General features: G+C 43.5%; 1 long non-coding RNA gene across 1 annotated transcript; it reads left to right on the top strand.

Annotated features, from left to right (window-relative positions):
* The first annotated feature begins 328 nt into the window (after window positions 1-328).
* On the top strand, window positions 329-1,006 carry LOC112843823 (uncharacterized). The gene is made up of 2 exons (XR_003216343.1): window positions 329-695; window positions 778-1,006. It is a non-coding gene; the product is annotated as an uncharacterized LOC112843823 (long non-coding RNA).
* The last annotated feature ends 14,767 nt before the right edge of the window (window positions 1,007-15,773 follow it).

The raw sequence follows: 15,773 nt of genomic DNA on the forward strand, positions 1-15,773 counted from the left end.
CTTATTGCTGTTTTAGAGAGGAGCGGTGCTTCAAAGGATAGTTGCAGACTTCTGTCAGAATCTGCAGATTATACAGTACAAATAAAAAATTCACGTTTCTCCAACGTTGTCTTCCCAAAAGTTTCACTGACATCTACGCTGGATGGCCAGGAAGCGTTCGCGATGTCTTATCGGGTGCTTCTCCGGAGCTGATAATTGGCGTCTGTCTTGTGTCAGTGACGTAAAAGGCGGATTTAATGCGACATGACTGTTCAAACAGCAGTCGCTTTCGAAAACATCGGATATGTATCGGATTCAGTACCACATACAAAAGTGACCCAGATGGGATTTGAAAATATCGGATTTGTGCCATTCACACTGTCATACCATGATCGGATATGGGTCGCATAGGGTCGAAAAAGTCGGATTTGATGCGCTTTCGCCTGCAGTGTGAACGTAGCCTAAGTCCGTGGGTCAGAGGGGGCCACCCGAGATTCAGTCTGTGAGTGTCATGGTCCCTGTGCCTCACCAGCTGATCCTGTATTAGGCAACATGTGTTTTGTTGTTTTTTGCTCTCTCTCTCTCACCTGCCGGGGCAGTGCTCATAATGGGCTCCCGCCCCTGGCCCACGCACCTGCTGCCTATCTGGGTGATCGCAAGGCCTATTTAAGACGGCAGCGCTGTGTTACTCGTCGCTGGATCGTTGAGCTATCAGCGTCAGTCACTCTACCGTTAGTGAGTTCAACTCTGTAAAGTCGTTTCCGTCTGTTCGCCGTTAACTCTGGTTTCTGTGTACAGATCTACCCCGGACCTTTCCCTGCCTGCCTGTTACCGTGTGCACGAGTGAGTGGATTTGTGTTACCCCGTTGTGGAGAGAGAAGAGAGAGCCATTGGAGTGTGTCTGATTCCCGTCCTTCCCCTCACATGCCCCAGAGCCCTGGACCCCCCTTCCCTCCCTCCAGCACGTTGTAAATAGTATCACCTGGTGTCGTTTGTGTAAATAAACTGACTGTCAACTCTGCAAGGATTTCCGGTCTGCGCCTGAGTCCATTAACTAAAACCTGACAGAGAGCATGTTACATGTAGGACACTGGGCTTGAAAGTTGGGGTGTAACGTCTTTCCCATCTTGTTCTTCATCGTCCTTTCATTTTTGCTTCCAGTGTCCAGCTGATGCTGATGTAGATGGCGCTGACACACGGTCATCTGGATCTTCATCATTGTCTGTGGTGATGTCTGACAATTTGCTGCTTGACCTGACTCGTTCTTCTCTCATCTTTTATTTTTCTGTCATGGTCCTGGGTCATTTGACCCAGCATTTTGTGTTTATTATTTATTATGATCTTGTGTTCTAGTTCATTCTGATTATGTGTTCGGGTTTAAACTTTTTAGTTTTAAGGGTTTTGGTTCTGTGGAAGTTTCTGCCCATGTGTTCCTTCTGTTCTCTGTCTGTTACTTTGTCTCTGAGTGTCAGCCGTGTCTCCCAGCTGTTTCCTCTCAGTCCCGTTCACCTCTTGTATTTAGTGTCTGCGTCTTCCCCTGCTCGTCGTTGTGTCGTTCTTCATTCTACTCTGTTTGTTCTGTTTGCCCGTTTTCCTGTCTGTTGCTTTCCCACTTTAGTTAGTTTTCTGTTCAATCAGCAAACTCCCAATAAAGCTGGGTGTTTTGACTTCACATTTGCCTCTGTGAGTCTTGCTCTTGGGTTCCTGCCTGCCTTCACACAGCCATGACATTTTCTTCTTTTCTTTCTGTTATTTATCTTCCTTCTTTGAGTCCCTGCTTCCTCCTTTTCTGCTTTGCAGTTTTTCACTTTGTCCTTTTTATTTGTTTCCCGTGTTTGTTCCTGCTGCTTTTATTGGATGCAAGCTCCTCTGCAGAAAGAAACACAATGTAGGACACATGTAGCTTTGGAAGATGGGTGCAACACTGACTGTCCAGCTCAGCTCAAAATTCAGTGTTTAGACATTTCTCTAGCTCTCCCATCTTCTTCTTCATCATCCTCCTCCTCCCTCCTCCCCAGAGGAGCAAAAGGCTAAAGACTTGACAGAGACAAACTTCCTGTAGAAAGAGCTCTGGGTTTGCAGTGGTGTGTGGAAACTGATTCATTCAACTTTAAAATGGATGTTCCTCAAAAAGCCTGTACATGGAATGTTGTCAATATCGAGCTCTATTTATGATCCACTGGGATTTCTTGCACCAGTCCTGCTGCCTGCCAAAATAATGCAGCAAGAGTAGAAGGAAACTTAAGAGTTGAGGGACGACTGACAAAAGGCTCCTTGCCGGAAGAAATAAAGCATCCCTTTACTCTTGCAAAAGATCAATATGTAGATCAACATCTTATCTTTATTACATAAGTTACTGTGTTGTGTCATGTCATGTTGTACATAGTGCCGACGTGGGAGAGTTTTCCAATTTCATTGTCCTATTTTACTATGTATGACTGTGCAATGACAATAAAGAGTTATCTACTATCTATGTAGCAACTCTCATTCTAAAGCGCATTCATCAATAGCTTGGTGATGGTTGTAACTACACCTTATCCACACTAAGGAGAAAATACTGGATCACAAATGCCAACTCAGCTGTAACAAAGGTTATCACAGAATTACATTTTTGCAGAAAATATCATGGAAAGACCTTGGACCAAAAGATGGAATATTTACCCAAGGAAGGAATTTTGCCAGATACTCCACCATTCACCAATGTCGAAGTTGATTATTTTGGACCTATCGAAGTTAAAAGAAGACAAGGTACAGCTAAACGTTATGGAGTCATTTTCACCTTTTTAGCCAGCTGAGCTGGGCATTTGGAAGTGGCTAACTCTCCAAGCACAGACGCATGTATTAATGCTTTGCACCGTTTCATTAGTCGTAGAGGTCAAGTTGCTCAAATTCAATCTGATAATGGAACCAACTTTGTTGGAACAGAGAGTTAAGGGAGGCTCTTGAAACACTGAAACATACCCAAATTAAAAATGCTTTGCCACACATTGGAATAAAATGGAGTTAAAATTTGCCTGGAGCATCACATCATGGTGGAATTTGGGAACGGATAATCCGTATGGTCAGAAAGATTCTGAGATCTGTTCTTCAGCGACAACAGTTGGACAAATGTCATGGTCTGGAGTCTGTGGACTCCGTGTTTATGTTTTATCTTTTTTAATATCCAGTGGTTTTGCTAGTTTGGGGGTATTTGTTATCCTTCCCAGTGTTTAACTGTTCTCTCTGGCTTCTTTGTGTTGTGTCTAGTGTTTTTGGTTCTATGTTCATGTTTTCTGGTTTGCTTCCTCCCAGTCTCATCTAATTAGGTTCAGCTGTGTCTCCCTCCTGTGTGCCATTTCCTCGTTACCTTGTGTGTGTGTGTTTACCTCTGTTCTTTGCCGGAGCGTCTATTTGTCATGCCCTGTGTGCCCTCTGCTTGTCTTCCCCTGTGTTACCTCAGCCCTCAGTGTCCTTGCGTTTCTGTCATGGTCCTGGGTCAATGACCCAGTGTTTTCTGTTTTGTATTATTAATCTTTAATTTTTTGATCTGTCTTCGTTAGTTCTTAGTAGTGATGGGTAGATGAGGCCTCGTGAAGCGTTTCAGCACATTCCCCAAACTGTATCGATACTGTGTCGACACAGTGTTGCTGTTTTGCTCCATACTGACACCTGCTGGACCTTAAATATCATTACAGGCAACTTACTTGAGACTCACAACAGACACTGATTCAATGACCTAGTCATACTTGTATACACTGTAAGGTATTGTACTTTCCATGGAATCATTTTATATCTTTTACATTTCAAATATTGTAGACATCTTTAAAATATATTGTGAATGACATTAAGTGAAAATTAAAATAAAAGTATTGTGAATGTAATATTACCCATTTAAATGTAACTGACTCAGAGTTTATTATAAATTTCTATTCAGAAAAATAACTTTATCCAATATTTTTGCATTCAGTCTATTGCGTTTTTTTGACACCATTTTCCCAGCTTTGGAAAACACATTCTCACAGGGCACAGATGAAGCTGGGGTACACAAAAACTGTAAAGCCAGGTGGAAAAGGTTCAGATAAGATGTCTTCCTATTCCCTCAGTACGTTAGAGGATCCTCTAATCTTGTAATGTTTCTCTCCGCCAAGTAGCGCTGGACCTCAATGATGGAGTCCACTGTTGCATTGTTGGTTTGTCTGCCAACTTCTTCATCGAGCCGCTGCCACAGGTTTTCTGAAATAATAACAAATGCATGGCCGTTTTAGTATTTTTCATCTACTCCAAATGAGTACACATTAACATCAAAATAAATGTACGAATAAGCTGATAATACTGAACTTGCCTGGAACAGGGGACTGCTCTGATGAAGGTCCAGGCTGTGGCTCAGATGTTGTGGGGGCAATTACTGCAGCACACTCCGTTTTCACTCGTTCGAGTTCCTCCGCATGGTTTTTGGCTAACAAACAAAATTAAATCAGTATGCAGTACTTAACATCAGCTACCTGATGAGACATTGTCTATATAAACCTTTCTGGTTGGCAAAATGTATGAAGGACCTGAACCAGCTCCCTGAACCCCTCACTCTCCACAAGGGGTTGGCAGTCCTTTATAATAAAATTCAGGACTGCCTGGTCCAGAACAGTCTTCCTACATGCTTGATTTCAAAATAATAAAACACATGCAGCTCAATGTCTATATAGGCCTACCTGTGTTCACTCTTGGTGTGTTTATCTCCTCATTTTCATGTTTGGCTCTGTAATGCCTAAACACTGAGGAGGTGTTTTTGTTTGTGTAAGAAAGCTCCGCAGAACAGATGCGACATTTAGCCTGCATAAAATAAAATAAACACTTTACACTGCAAGTCACATTGCTGTTTTTCCTATGTTGATAGATTACAATAAAAGAAAGACAAACAGTTACCTTATTTGCAGTTAAAAGGTCGAAATGATCCCACACAACAGAAACCTTTGTTTTTCTTTAGGGCTCCATTTTGTTATGGAGAGATGTATTTTTCTTTTATCGTTTCGAGAGTAACTTTGTTTATTTTTTGGTGGCGACTCATTCCGTTGACAGATGCAGATGCGGTACCTTTTAAAAACAGTTTGGCGCATTGGCAATGAGCGATACAGCAGCTGTATCGCACATTGGCAATGAGCGATACAGCAGCTGTATCGATCACGTGACTTTTTCTTAAAGCGACACACGCACCGATACAGGCTTCGCTCTGTGAGCTTGATACATGAGCCGGTGCGTCAGTGTTGCAGGACCCATCACTAGTTACGACAAATGTGTCCTTCATCTCCCCGAATTTCAAGGATGGGTCGGGTGTATCCTTCGTGTCCTACCATATCCCGGGATTCATTGCGAGCCATCTTTCGCATAAATTCCAAACACGAAGAAGAATTTTTTGCATAACAATGGACAAATGGGTCGTGACAGGAGAGAGGAGCTCACATTCAAATGTAAGTATCTGAAAATTTGGTGGTACAAAAGTTGAAACTTTGTAGCGGTTGTGTTGTTAGGCTTTGGGCATATGCTTATGGTTATCTTGTAATGTAAATAATCTCTCTAAAAACTGCACATAAGCTAGTATGGTGGCTCCAGCGGTTTGTTATGTATTGCCACTTACCTACAACTAATTTTGATTTTTCCAATTAATCTTTTTTGATATGTTTAAGGGAACATAGAGCAAACGGCTCTATTTATCAAATTGCGAGGTGAAAATGATCACCTCTTCACTGGGGTGAAGAATTCTTTATACGAGTATGGTGATACTGATAGATATATATGATAGTCAAACCATCAATCCATCCTCTTGCTGGTGAGACGAGTTATGAACTAGACTGGTTATTACGATCAAACTCAGCCACTCTTTCTAAGTTGGAGGAGAAAGAGCCAAGGTGAGGACAAACAGGTAGGAAAAAGTTGGCTCAAACAGTTAAGCTAGTACAGCTCTCTGAGAAGTAGATGTCAGAGCATATTTATCTGAATTAGCAGATGTTGAGGGCAAATCAATCCTTGGAAGACACTGATCAGGGCCCTGTTTCAGAAAGCCGGTTTAGAAAACTCAGAGTTAAAAATGATACGGGGTTGAGTAACCCCGAACTGTCCAACTTGGAATATTCGGTTTCAGAAAGGCTGATAACAATTAGTTCAATCAACGCGGAGTTGCTTTAACCCCAAGTTAAGCACGCGCATAAAGCCCTGATTAGTGGAGCACAGATTAAGCGAGTCACCATGGAGACGGAGGGAAAGAAGGCGCGGCCAATGTATTTTACAGCGCTTGAGGCCGAAATTCTGATGGCAGCATATGCCGATAACATGCAAATTTTGCGGAAAAAAAGTAACACAGCCTCAGCTGCAAAAGAAAGGGAGCACGCATGGCAATACATAGCCAACAGAGTCAATGCGTGAGTGTTAATTTAAACATTGATCTAGGGATTTCCACCCATTTAACACGTTATTTTATTATATTTAATTTTAGTGTTTATTTCATACATTTTATTTTGTGATGTGATGTGAGCGCAGGTGCAACCCAACAGGCCCCAAACGTTCCTGGCAGCAAGTAAAAATGAAATATAAAAAATGTAGAGGAAGAGGGTCCGGCCACTTCAACAAACCTTTCCTCAGTAAGATGTTCAGCACTGATTTACAACCAACCTAAGTAGGCATGTACTATGAATGTCAATGCTATTTTCTGTGTTTCAATAGCTCCCTGTAAAGCAGCTGTACAAGACCTGTTTGATCAAGAAAATAAAAAAATGCTTTTTGGAAATGGAACACTTCAAGCAGCAGAATGGAATGTGAGTGCCATCTATACAGCCAATCACGCCTGGGAACCCTGAAAATAAATGTAAAATCTAAGTAGTAGTTCAAGTATCACCACATCATGAATTAAGTTTTGTTCATCCTGATACCTGCAATTTTGTGGAATCCCTCTTTGATAAATCTTGTGGGTCTATGACCGGGGAACACCACAAACGAGTACAGGAGACGTTTCAGTGCAACTGTAACATTCCTGACTACCCGACAGACGGTAGCCTTGGAAACGTGCTCAGCGTCACCAATATTATACAGAAAGCTCCCGTTTGCAAAAAACGAAGTGCAATACAAATAATATGTACAGAACTGAGAGAATGTCCGCGATGTGTCACATGAGCAATATAAGGCCTGAGGATGTTATTCAAATAAATTATAGATTGTGCTGAAAAACGGTAACGTTCACCCAGAAAATCATCAGGACATGATAAAATGTCCAAATGCACTCTAATCACTCTCTCCCGGCGGAGAGCTCTGCGGAGAATTTGGGCTTCAACATCTACTGGCTCTTCAAGGAAGGGGCACGCCATGTCTGACACTTCCTGCAGACAAGTTTCAGACAAAGAGGCGGAGAAGTTCAGGGTTAGTTGAAGTAAACCTGCTAGGGGGCAGGTTAGCTTCACGGAGTGTGTCGTCATAGTAACTCACTCAGAATTAATCTAAACTCGCTTTGTGAAACCGAAAACCCAGAGTTTTCGTTAACTCAGGGTATACTTACTCAGAGTTTGCACTAAACCGGCTTTCTGAAACAGGGCCCTGGTCCTTAAGTGTGAATGTCCCTGTTCATTCAAATCTGCAATCCAAATAATCCAAATAATAAAAAATGTACCGGTGAGTAGTGGCGGCCAGATGCGCCAGGGTTTGCTCGAGGTTAATTTTAAATTTTAAATTGCGTCATCTCCGTATCCAGTCCTCTGACTTACTTCAGTGTCAGACCCCTGAAGTGAAACTGAAAATGAAAGCTGCAGCTCAGTAGAATCTGTTTCTTCCTTTCAAAGGAGCATCAAACTGAGCTCATCCAGCTTTTCTGAACAGCACAGCAGAGCTTCTGTTCAACATTTTTGAGTACAGATAATCATGATCATATTGTTTTATGTTGATCCTCATCTCTTTATAAGCTGTAAACAGGGTGTGATTTGCTGTGGAGGATGAGGGGGATAACCTGACCCCACCCAACAGTCTACATCTCCCTCTGCTATATTCCTGTTTATCTGCAGTGGGAATATGAAATTTGCCTGGTCATTGACTTCAGAATTTGATACAGAGGAGATCTTTGCAGCTTCTTTTTCATCTTGTTAAATTGCAGCTCTGCACCAAGCTGCTATCTGAGACATCCTGCTGTTACGAAGGAGTCTCGAAAGAACTTTTGTACACGGTTTGTTGGTTTTGCAGCTGCTGTGATGGGCTGATAGAGAGCAGACACACTCCAGTGTGAACAGAGTCCTAACATGACGTCATTCAGTTGTTTTGTTCTTTGGTTGTGGGTGCATTTAAGAAACGATGCAGTGTATCCTAAATGTTGGACTGAGGTTCTAATTCACTTCTTGCTGATTCTTAATATTAATTACATGAAAATAAACCTGCTTGAACACTTAAACTTTGTCTGAGGAAGTATCCAACCTGGCAACAAAGAGGCTGCACAAAAATCAGGATGGAAAGGATGAAAATAACAGTGGGCTTGATGGCACCATTTCTTGGACAAATGTAGTCTGATAAGAGCAGAGAAAAATAATTTTCCAACTAAAAACTTGTCATCTCTAAACCAGGAGTTTGAAAAGCTCACTGCTTAGACACACCTACACGGAGAGGTGGAAACAGTCCATCAGGTTTTTCTCAACAACACACCAAAGTAGTTAAAGTTAAATCTCATCATAGCAGAGTGTGTAGGATTCCAAATGACTGATAATCATAGGTTTTTCTCTTTGCTTTGCTTCGCTTTTCATTTCTTTGCTTGTGCAGCTCCTCTGTTCATCCTCTGCAGAGGTGGAAAGTAACAAAGTACAAATACTTCACCACTGTACTTAAGTATTCAGGTATCTGTACTTTACTTGATTATTTATTTTTCTATCCAATTTTTACTTTTACTCACAAAATTTTTAAACAGGTATGGGTACATTCTACTCCTTACATTTTCAAAGCAGGCTTGTTCCTTTTAATTCAACACATTTGAGGGGAAGTTTTTTTTTTTTTTTTTTTTTTTTTTTCACATCACTGCGAGCGTTCAGACATCAAACTGATTTGAGCCTAAACAGTGACACATGAGACGAAATCACCAGGGGATGAAACACTTACGGAAACCTGAACCACTGCAAGTGTCCATAAGTTGCGGTTGCAGTACTTCGGCATCTACCCAGGGCTGCAAAAGAGGAGCGAGCAAAAGGGAAGTAATGTTTTTTTAAGTGTCAGGTAATTTCAAATGCACAGTTTGTGTATCAGCTCAACACACATCACACACTCAACACACAAGAGATGAGTGCACTTTAAACATAATTAAAACTGAATTTGAACTGAAAATCTTTTTCTTTTCCTTCTTACAGAGTGCAGACATGTCTTCTGCCAGCTGTCTTCTATCTGAAGATGAGTTTGTGCAAAAAGCTGCCAAACCAGCAGAAGTTCCCTGTGACATCTGCACTGGAACCAAACTGAAGGCCCTGAAGTCCTGCCTGGTGTGTCTGGCCTCCTACTGTCACACTCACCTGCAGCCTCATCTGACAGCTTCACGTCTGAAAAGACATCAGCTGATCGATCCTGAGGAGAACCTGGAAGGCAGGATATGTATGGAGCACGATAAACCTCTGGAGCTGTTCTGTAAGACCGATGAGACGTAGCTGCATGCTCTGCTTTGTTTTTGACCACAAGACTCATGAGTTTGTTCCTCTGAGAGAAGAATATGAAGGAAAGAAGGCAGAACTGGGGAAGACTGAGGCTGAAATTCAACAGATGATCCAGAAGAGACGACTGAAGATTCAGGAGATCAAAGAGTCAACAAAGATGAATAAAGATGCTGCAGACAGAGAGAAAGCAGAAGGTGTTCAGGTCTTCACTGCTCTGAGGGAGTCTGTTGACAGACGTCTGAATGAGTTCATAACGGAGATCGAAAACAAACAGGAAACAACAGAGAGACAGGCTGAAGGTTTCATCAAAGATCTGGAACAGGAAATCTCTGAGCTGATGAAGAGAAGCTCTGAGGTGGAGCAGCTCTCACACTCTAAAGACCACCTCCACCTCCTCCAAAGCTTCTCACCCCTGAAACCTGATCCAACCACCAAAGACTGGACAGTGGTCAGTATCCATCCACCATCTAGAGGGGACTGTGGTGAGAGCTGTGGCTCAGCTGAAGGAGACACTCAGTAAAGACATGAAGAAGCTGTTTGAGGCTGAGCTGAAGAGGGTCCAGCAGTATGCAGTGGATGTGACTTGATCCTGATACAGCACATCCTTATCTCATCCAAGAAAATACAGCAAGAAACAAGAAACAAGAAATACAGCAAGCTGTCCATACCTGAGGCCTGAGGACTCACAGCCTTGGCCAGCCGCTTGAGGAGGTACACCAGAGAGATAGAAGGCAGTGAACCAGCCAAGGTGTACTCTCAGTGGAACAATAACAGAACAGCACCACCAAGGCTGGAGACGGAGCAATACTGGAAGAGCATATGGGAGAAAGACACAACCCATAACGGCAATGCTCAGTGGCTAGTGGATCTGAGGGCAGACCATAGCGACCTCCCTGAACAGGGTCCAGTAACCATCACAGTGGCAGACATCCAAGAAAGGGTCTCCAGTATGAAGAGTTGGACAGCACCAGGCCCCCGACATGGTTCACGCCTACTGGCTGAAGAAGCTGACTGCACTCCACGAGCGTCTGGCAGCACAAATGAACCAGCTGCTAGTTAACGAGAGACACCCGGAATGGCTAACCGAAGGTCGGACGGTCCTGATCCCCAAGGACCCCAAGAAGGGACCGGTCCCATCCAACTACCGACCAATAACCTGCCTCAGTACTACATGGAAGCTCCTGTCAGGCATCATATCGGCTAAGATGAACAGGCACATGGGTCAATACATGAGCGGGACACAGAAAGGGATTGGCAAGAATACCAGAGGCGCAAAACACCAGCTACTGGCAGACAGAACAGTCAGCCGAGACTGCAAGACCAGACTGACCAACCTGTGCACAGCCTACAACAGCGTACAACACTAGAGGCCAACTCCAAGCCCATAGCACAAGTCACCATCAAGTGCGGGATCTACCAAGGAGATGCTCTGTCCCCACTGCTGTTCTGCATAGGCCTGAACCCCCTCAGTGAGATCATTAACAAGACTGGCTACGGATACCGACTACGGAACGGAGCGGTTGTCAGCCACCTCATGTACATGGATGACATCAAGCTGTATGCCAAGAGTGAACGAGATATCGATTCACTGATACACACTACCAGGATATACATCAATGACATTGGAATGTCATTCGGACTGGAGAAGTGTAGTTGGATGGTAACAAAGAGAGGGAAGGTAGTCAGAACTGAGGGAGAGAGAGAGATTGAACTACCAGAAGGCAACATTGCAGACATAGAGGACAGTTACAAGTACCTGGGGATCCCGCAAGCGAATGGGAACCATGAAGAGGGCGCTAGGAAAGCTGCAACCACCAAGTACCTGCAGAGGGTCAGGCAAGTCCTGAGGAGTCAGCTGAACGGTAAGAACAAGATCCGGGCCATCAACACCAACGCCCTGCCCGTGATCAGGTACCCTGCTGGGGTAATAGGCTGGCCAAAGGAGGAGATAGAAGCCACTGACATAAAGACAAGAAAGCTCCTTACCATGCATGGAGGGTTTCACCCCAAGTCCAGCACCCTGAGGCTGTATGCTAAGCGGAAGGAAGGGGGCCGGGGACTGGTGAGTGTCAGCACCACAGTCCAGGATGAGACAAGAAACATCCACGAATACATCACGAAGATGGCCCCAACTGACAGCGTGCTCAGTGAATACCTCAGGCAGCAGAAACCCAAGAAAGAGGAGGAAGGCGAGGAACCATCATGGAAGGACAGGCCCCTGCACGGTATGTACCACTGGCAGATAGAGGAGGTGGCTGATATCCAGAAATCCTACCAGTGGCTGGACAAAGCTGGACTGAAAGACAGCACAGAGGCACTAATCATGGCAGCACAAGAACAAGCTCTGAGTACAAGATCCATAGAGGCTGGGGTCTATCACACCAGGCAAGACCCCAGGTGCAGGCTGTGTAAAGATGCCCCAGAGACAATCCAGCACATAACAGCAGGGTGCAAGATGCTAGCAGGCAAGGCATACATGGAGCGCCATAACCAAGTGGCCGGCATAGTGTACAGGAACATCTGTGCCGAGTATAACCTGGAAGTCCCGAGGTCTAAATGGGAGATGCCCCCAAGGGTGATGGAGAATGACCGAGCTAAGATCCTGTGGGACTTCCAGATGCAGACGGACAAAATGGTGGTGGCTAACCAACCGGACATAGTGGTGATAGACAAACAGAAGAAGACGGCTGTAGTGATCGATGTAGCGGTTCCGAATGACAGCAATATCAGGAAGAAGGAACACGAGAAGCTGGAGAAATACCAAGGGCTCAGAGAAGAGCTTGAGAGGATGTGGAGGGTGAAGGTAACGGTGGTCCCCGTGGTAATCGGAGCACTAGGTGCGGTGACTCCCAAACTAGGCGAGTGGCTCCAGCAGATCCCGGGAACAACATCGGAGATCTCTGTCCAGAAGAGCGCAGTCCTGGGAACAGCTAAGATACTGCGCAGGACCCTCAAGCTCCCAGGCCTCTGGTAGAGGACCCGAGCTTGGAGGATAAACCGCCCGCAGGGGCGCGCTGGGTGTTTTTTTTTAAATTTTTTATATATATATACATGTATATATATTTTCACGAAACTTAGCAAGCAGTTTGCTAACTGTAGCATGGGAGATGGGTGGTCTCGTAGGGTGTTTTGCATTGAAATCTGCTGCAATGACCCGGTTACTGCGTTCACCAGATATCAACACAATTTCGATCCGCTCCTCACGTGTTAACCTCTTCGACATGTCAATGGCTGTGAACAAAGAGAAACTTGTAAATAACTCATGAAAAAACAAAGTTACGTTGAAACCAAGCACACCATTGTTTTTCTTTTGACATTACCAATAAGTTGGATGTGTCACATGGCCCTCTTCCTATTGAAAAAACAAAAGCTGTATCCAAGATGGCTGACTTCTAAATGGCCACCATGGTCACCACCCATCTTGAGGAGTTTGCCCCCTCACATATAGTAATGTGCCACAAACAGGACTTTAATATCACCAACCATTCCCATGTTATTACGGTGTATCCATATAAATGGCCCACCCTGTGGTTTATTTTCGTTATGCTGACTTTTACAGTCAGTTACAATAACTCGTACTGCGTACTAGCTAGCATGACGGAGTTTCTATACAGCTGGGTGGGTGCTATGATGTTACTGATAGTGAACTTTATTTTATTCATAAGGTTAGTTAATAGCGTTGCCAACCGTCCCGTAAAAATGAAATCATCCCGTATTCAGAGAAATATATTACCCGTTTCGTATTGAGCTGAAAAGGAACACAGTTTGTCCCGTACTTCAGCTAGAATGGGAAAAGACACAAAGCTGGAGTTATTCTGTGTCTTTATGCTGCACAGCTGCCTCTTCTTCTCTCATTCTCTCCCCCTCTCTCTCCTGTTGCTACTTCAATCATGAAACTGATCAATGATCAGCTGATCGGCTTCTCTCTTGCTTGTTTATCGCTCACTTTGCGCCAGAAAGAGGAAACCAGCGCTAAACAACAGCAGCATGTTTAAGCTTGATCAGCTGTTGTTAGAATTTATTTAATATTAATTTCTAGTATCAGCTGATGTTTGCTGGAGCCACAGCCGTAAAAGCTGCTGGTCATGATATCAGTTTGGATATCTGGTGAGAGGGAAACATGAAGATGAAACCAGGAGATGTCCTTACTGAATCAGAGCTGAACAGGTGAAGGAGAAACAGGTTTACCTTTTAGGTGACATGAATGAGTTGAAGGGAAGTTATGAACTGTTTCTGAGAGACAAATAACACCAGGATCCTTTTCTGTGTAGCTGACAGCTGGTAACTGTGCAGGGGCGGATCTAGCAAAGTTTTGCCAGGGGGCAGGTAGGGCATTCACAGGGAAAGGGGGGCACAAAGAAATACTTTTCTTTCTTATTCTCATTTAAAATGTCTCGCTTTTATTAAATAATTATCTGAAGCTTACAACCAAAGTTTTTATCTGACGTAAAATGTATAGAAATCATACATATACCAACAAGACAGTGTACATCACTGTCACAACAGCATTTGTTTTCATTCAAAGGCTTTATGGCTTTTCCTATAATACCTGGTGGGCTGGTCTCTAGTCAATATGCCGGGCTGATTTTTTTGTCCCAGTCCAGCCCTGGGCACGACACGCAATGAATTAATCTGAGAAGGTGCATTAAAAAATAAATGGCCGGGCCAGCGATACACATCGCAAATTAGCTCGCATACACATTAGTTGTGCCGCTTCTTAATGACGGTATCTTAGCTAACAACCCCAACTATCAGATTCAACTTGTAATTGGCTAAAAATAATAATAATTGCAGAGGCCTTATTGACAGTATTTGGCTCTACATATCTGTGTGAGCAGATTTTCTCTCACATGAAGAGTGTCCTCAGGTAGCCGTCTGAATGCTGGACACTCGGAGACCTGTGTCTCTGAGTGGGAGACCAGAGATCACATTAACATGTGTATCTCTGTATTAACAAACATGCCATATTGGCCCAGTTTATTTTTCTTATTATTGTTGTGAGGAGACCGTAAATAGCATTTGCATTTTCTGTTGTACAGTTCATTTGCTGTTATGGATAAAAAGTGTCTTTTTTTGTTTCAAAATAGCTGATAACTATTTGCTAATAGCTGCCAACATCTGCGAACAAATATAATTCTTTAAAGTGGTTCTATATAGTGTGTAACTGTTAATATAGAGCGTTATTAAATTTATTGCTAATGCAATCATATGGCACATTGACTTCTGAGGAAATTTTAGATGGCACTTGTCATCAGAAAGGTTGCCTACCCCTGCAATATGACAATCATACACCAGTAGTTAGCACTCTGATTGACAAGCACTAAGAAGAGCACAAACACATACAGCGCTGACAGGGGCAGAGTGTCAGGTACTGTGTGCGGGCATGCAGGAATGGTGGACCCAAAGTGCATTCTTTTATTGCTAGATAACAAAAGAACAGAAAACTAAATAAACTGGAAATATAAACTACATAAACGTGCTGACAAGGAGACCACACAGCATGGTAAGATGGAGACTGCAACACAGACAAAGGAAAACACAGGGCTTAAATACACAGAGGAGCAATCAGGGAATGGGAGACAGAAGGGAAACACAGCTGGGACATATCAGGCCTAACGAGACAAGGGAAGCAAAACCAGACACATTAACATAAGACACAGACCTTCAAAGTAAAACAGGAAACACCAGCTGAACTTACAGACGCAGACTCACAAGCAGACACTATGACATCACAGACACTAGAACAGAGGGAACACAGAGTTGTTGGACCAGGGCAGACACAGAGACACAGACTGGACACAGAACAGAGGGACTATGGAAACCAAAACTTAAGAACTACAAAATCAAAAACCAAGAAGAACTGGAGAAATAGAAATGAAAAACAGAAAACAAAACCCTCACAGTCATAAACCAAGAGAACACAAAAGTGCAAGACTGAAAACACTGGGTCAACAACCCAGGTACCATAACACAGAGAGCAAGCCACAAACACTAGCAACATTCCCCAAAGCTTGGGAAATGGAAATTCAATTTAATTCTGGGGAAATTGAACCCTTTCTCATGTAGCGTATTATAAAGTGTTACCTTAGCCACTGCCTGTCAGAGGTGGAGCAACAACTGAAAGACGAGAGCTTTACGATCAGATTCCAGAACTGAAACTTA

This window comes from Oreochromis niloticus, linkage group LG23, assembly GCF_001858045.2.
Source record: "Oreochromis niloticus isolate F11D_XX linkage group LG23, O_niloticus_UMD_NMBU, whole genome shotgun sequence".
Lineage (NCBI taxonomy): Eukaryota > Metazoa > Chordata > Actinopteri > Cichliformes > Cichlidae > Oreochromis > Oreochromis niloticus.